The sequence below is a fragment of the Pseudorca crassidens genome, chromosome 9, assembly GCF_039906515.1.
Source record: "Pseudorca crassidens isolate mPseCra1 chromosome 9, mPseCra1.hap1, whole genome shotgun sequence".
Taxonomy (NCBI): Eukaryota; Metazoa; Chordata; class Mammalia; order Artiodactyla; family Delphinidae; genus Pseudorca; species Pseudorca crassidens.
This window is the reverse complement of record NC_090304.1, coordinates 49,337,694-49,343,508: the sequence shown is the minus strand read 5'-3', so window position 1 is coordinate 49,343,508 and position 5,815 is coordinate 49,337,694. Positions and strand designations below refer to the sequence as shown.

General features: G+C 37.9%; 1 pseudogene; it reads left to right on the top strand.

The window, feature by feature from the left end:
* LOC137231312 (olfactory receptor 51H1-like) lies at positions 1–953 on the top strand (annotated as a pseudogene).
* The last annotated feature ends 4,862 nt before the right edge of the window (positions 954–5,815 follow it).

Genomic DNA, 5,815 nt, shown 5'->3' with positions numbered 1-5,815 from the left:
ATGCTTTCCTGCAACACCAGCACTTCTGGTTATTCTACCTTCCTCCTCACTGGCTTCCCAGGTCTAGGAGCGTCTCATAATTGGGTTTCCATCCCCATCAACCTCATCTGTGTGGTTTCCATCCTGGGTAACAGTATCATCCTCTTCCTGATCTGCACAGATCCAGCCTTACACGAACCCATGTACATCTTCCTGTCCATGCTGGCAGCCTCTGATCTGGGCCTCTGGGCCTCCACCTTCCCCACCATGGTGCAGCTCTTCTGGCTGGGTGCTGGTGAGCTGCCCTTCAATCTTTGTGCGGCACAGATGTTCTTCATCCACACGTTCACCTATGTGGAATTTGGTGTGCTGCTGGCCATGGCCTTTGATCACTTTGTTGCCATCCGGGACCCTCTGCACTGTGCCTCAGTTCTTACCCACTCAGCCATGGCCAAAGTGGGGCCTGCCATCCTAGTGAGGGCCATCCTGCTCAATCTCCCAGGACCCATCCTCCTGCAGTGTCTGCTGTTTCCCCAGATCGGTGTACCCTCTCACTGTTACTGCCTTCACGTGACCTTGTGGGTTTGGCCTGCTCAGAAACTCAGGTCAACAGCCTGGTTGGCCTGGTCTCCATCCTCCTCTCTTTGGGCTTTGACTTTTCTCTCATCATACTCTCCTATGCCCTGATCCTACGGACTGTGCTGAGCATTGCATCACCTGGGAAACGACTAAAGGCACTCAACACGTGTGTCTCACACCTCTGCATTGTTCTCATATTTCACTCGCCCAAACTGGGGCTGTCTGTGTTGCACCGAGTATAGAAGCACAGCTACCCTGCTCTGGCAGTGCTTATGGCCAACCTGCACTTCTTGGTTCCGCCCTTCATGAACCCCATTGTCTACCTCATCAAGTCTAAGCAGATCCGTCAGGGCCTCCTAAAGCGTTTCCAGCAGAAAAGGGTTGATGTATCGTAGAGCAGCAGAAGGACACAGTGGCACACAACCCCTGTGGGTCAACCTGGATCTCGGGGGGAGGATTAGTGGTGGAGTTAACTTTTGAGGTTTCTGAATGTTTCAGATCTTACCACTGAGCCTTTTGTGGGGCAGCATCAGCTTCTATAATTACAGTTTTGGGGGACTGAGATCATTGGAAAGCATATAGAAGTATCATCTTGGTAATCCTCTTGTTGCACTGATCAGAGTTGAACTATTTCATACTCATATATACTGTAACATCTCCTTGCCTAGGGAACTCACTGAGAGGATGTGTGTGCGTATCTATTCGTGCAGGCACTTCTATCCTTTTCCCCACTGGATTTTACCCCGACCCATTTCATTTCAAACCTAAGGAAGAACTATATTTCTATTCTATTATGTATAATAAGAATATTATGTGTAAGTAAGCTATATTCACCTTAATACTAGCCCTCTTCTCCCACATTTAATATTAACCAGCTCATATACCAAGAAATAGAAAAAGGGAGTGGTTGGTGGGAAACACGTAGGATAATACTGTACCTGCTGAGTTCACTTAGCACCTATTTACACCTTAGGGAGTGGCAGTTTTCTTTTGGTTCTCTTCATGTGTGTCTCTGCTTTGAGCTAGAGAGAAAGTTTGGTGTTGCCAAGCCCAGGAAAGCTTCTCACTGTCCACTTAGATTTTCTTATGATTGAGTATTGATATTTGAAATTATGGTTAGGGCCACATTCTGAGCCTGCATTAGAGCTCACATGAGGAAAAAGTCCACATTTGTTGCTAGATTCCATCGTTTTTTTAAGAAAGAATTTCACCTAGGATTTACAAAATGTCTGTCTCTAAAACTGCCAACCCTATCAGGTATGATTAATAAAGATTTAAATATTAATTTTCATATTCTGATGTCACTACTTAGTAACTGCATGATGGGTGAGCCATTCCCACGCATGAGACAATGAAAGGAATTCCTTCAGCATTAACAGCTCTTATCTTTCAGGGCTTTATTTTTTTTCTTCCTTCCTGAGGGGAGTTCTTTTTATTGATTCATTTTTTTTAAAAAGCCAGTTTATTGAGGTATGATTGGCATATTAAAAGCTGTGCATATTTAGTGTACACAACTTGATGGGTTTGGCGATAAGAGGTCTACCGTACAGCATAGTCCCTGTCGTTAACAATACTATATTGTATCTTAAACATTTTCTAAGAGGGTAGATCTTGTGTTCCTATCAAATATACAACTAATAATAAATAAAAAAGGCAAGAGGAAACTTTTGGAGGTGATGGATATGTTTATGGCATAGATAGGGGTGATAGTTTCACAGAGCCCTTAATTTTATTGGTGTCATCTACTTGACATTTTTGAGATGTGAACCCTATCATTCTGACTGAACACTTATATCACAGGAGGCTGGGTAGGTTTGCAGCCATGTACACTTTAGCCATTTGCCTTATTTATTTATTTAATTGAAGTGTAGTTGATTTACAATGTGGTTGTTTCTGGTATACAGCAAAGTGATTCATTTATACACACACACACACATATATTCTATTTCATATTCTTTTCCATTAAAGTTTATCACAAGATATTGAATATAGTTCCATGTTCTATATAGTAGGACTTTTTAAAAAAATCTATTTTATATATAGTAGTTTGTATCTGCTAATCCCAAACTCCTAATTTATCCCTCCTCCCATTCCCCTTTGGTAACCATAAGCTTGTTTGCTATGTCTGTGAGTCTGTTTCTGTTTTGTAAATAAGTTCATTTGTATCATATTTTTAGATTACACATATAAGTGATATCATATGATATTTATCTTTGTCTGAATTACTTCACTTAGTATGATAATTTCTAGGTCCATTCATGTTGCTGCAAATGACATTATTTCATTCCTTTTAATGGCTGAATAGTATTCCATTGTGTGTGTGTGTGTGTGTGTGTGTATCTGTATATTACATCTTTATTCATTCATCTGTCAATGGACATTTAGGTTGATTCCATATCTTGGCTATTGTAAATAGTGCTACTATGAGCATAGGGGTACATATACCTTTTTGAACTATACTTTTGTCTGGGTATATGCCCAGGAGTGGGATTGCTGGATCATATGGCAACTTTTTAGATTTTTAAGGAATGTTTGCACTATTCCCCATAGTGGCTATACCAGTTTATACTCCCACCAACAGTGTAGGAGGGTTCCTTTTTCTCTACATCCTCTCCAGCATTTAACATTTGTAGAATTTTTGGTGATGGCCATTCTGACTGGTGTGAGGTGACACCTCATTGTAGTTTCGATTTCATTTCTCTAATAATTAGCTATGTTGAGCATTTTTTCATGTGCCTCTTATTGGCCATCCATATTCTTTGGAGAGATGTCTATTTATGTCTTCTGCCCAGTTTTTGGATTGGGTTGTTTGGTTTTTTTCGATATTGAGCTGTATGAGCTATTTGTTTATTTCGGAAATTAAAACATTTTTCATCGCATTGTTTGCACATACCTTCTTCCATTCCATAGACTGTCTTTCTGTTTTCTTTATGGTTTCCTTTGCTGTGCAAAAGCTCATAAGTTTGATTAGGTTTCATTTGTTTATTTTTACTTTTATTTCTATTGCCTTGGGAGACTGACTGAAGAAAACATTGCTACAATTGATTTCAGAGCAAGTTTTGCCTATATTCTCTTCTAGGAGTTTTATGGTGTCATGTCTTATATTTAAGTCTTTAAGCCATTTTGAGTTTATTTTTGTGTATGGTGTGAGTTAGTGTTCTGAACTTCATTGATTTGCATGTAGCTGTCCAGCTTTCCCAACACCACTTGCTGAAGAGACTGTCTTTTCTCCACTGTATATTCTTGCTCCTTTGTTCAAGATGTATTGATCATAAGTGTGTTGGCTTTCTGTTCTGTTCCACTGATCCATATGTCTATTTTTGTGCCAGTACCACACTGTTTTGATTACTGTTGCTTTGTGGTATTGTCTGAAATCTGAGAGGGTTATGCCTCCAGCTTTGTTCTTTCCCCTCAGGATTGCTTTGGTAAGTCTGGGTCTTCTATGGTTTCACGTAAATTTTAGGATTATTTGCTCTAGTTTGGTGAAAAATGTCATGGGTAATTTGATGGGGATCACATTAAATCTGTAGATTGCTTTGGGTAGTATGGCCATTTAAACAATATTAATTCTTCCAATCCAAGAGCATGGGATATCTTTCCATTTTTAAAATCACCTTCAATTTCTTTTATCAATGTTTTTTCATTCCTAGCATACAAATCTTTAACCTCCTTGGTCAGGTTTGTTCCTACATATTTTTTTTTGATGTGATTGTAAAAGGGATTTTTTTTAACTTTCCCTTTCTGATATTTCATTGTTAGTGTAAAGAAATGTGACAGATTTCTGTTTGTTAACCTTGCATCCTGCTACTTTGCTGAATTCGTTTGTCAGTTCTAGTGGTTTTTGTGTGAAGTCTTTAGGGTTTTCTATATATAGTATCATGTCATCTGCATATAATGACAATTTCACCTCTTCCCTTCCAGTTTGGATCCCTTTTACTTCTTTTCCCTGTCTGATTGATGTGGCTAGGTCTTCCAGTACTATGTTGAATAACAGTGGTGAGAGTGGGCATCCTTGTCTTTTTCCAGATTTTAGAAGGAAGGCTTTCAGTATTTCACCATTGAGTATTATGTTGGTGGTGGATTTGTTATAAGTAGCTTTTATCATGCTGCAGTATATTCCTTCTATACCCACTTTGGTGAGAGTTTTTATCATGAATGGATGTTAAATTTTATGAAATGCTTTTTCTGTATCTAATTGAGATGATCATGTGGTTTCTGTCTTTTTTTGGTGTGGTATGTATCACATTGATTCGCATATGTTGAATCATCCTTGTCACCCAGGGATGAATCCAACTTGGTTGTGGTGTATGATCCTTTTTATGTGTTGTTGGACTCAGTTTGCTAATATTTTATTGAGAATTTTTGCATCTATATTCATAAAAGATATTGCCCTTTTATTTTTTGGTAGTGTCTTTGTTTGGTTTTGGTCATGGTGGCTTCATAGAATGACTTTGGGAGTGTTCTCTCCTCTTCAATCTTTTGGAAGAGTTTGAGCAGGATCAGTTTAAGTTCTTTGTATATTTGGTAGAATTCCCCAGTTAAACCATCCAGTCTTAATCTTTTGTTTGCAGGGAGTTTTTTTTTTTCCTTCTAAAATTACAGATTCAAATTTACCTCTAGTGATTGGTCTGTTCAAATTATCTATTTCTTCTTGATTCAGTTTTGGTGGGCTACATGTTTCTAGAAACTTGTCCATTTCTTCTAGGTTGTCTGGTTTTTTGGCATATAATTGTTCATGGTGTACTCTTATAATTTTTTGTAGTTCTGTGGTAGTGGTTGTTATTTCTCCTCCTTCATTTCTTATTTTGTTTATTTGGGTCCTCTGTCTTTTCTTCTTGGTGAGCCTGGCCAGAGGTTTGTTGATATTTATCCTTTCAAGAAACCAGCTCTTGGTTTGATTAATTTTTTCTATTTTTTTGGTCTAAAATCTTTGTTTTTATTTATATTCATTTAAAAAAAATTATTGAAGTACAGTTGATTTACAATGTTGCATTAATTTCTTCTTTACAGTAAAATGACTCAGTTATATACACACATATTTATGTATGTATACACATACATATATACATACATATATATATGTGTGTGTGTGTGTATATATATATATATATATATATATTCTTTTTCATATTCTTTTCCATTTTGGTTTGTCAGAGAATATTGACTATAGTTCCCTGTGCTATACAGTATGACCTTGTTGTTTATCCATCCTGTATATAACAGTTAGCCTCTGATAATTCCAAGCTCCCATTCCTTT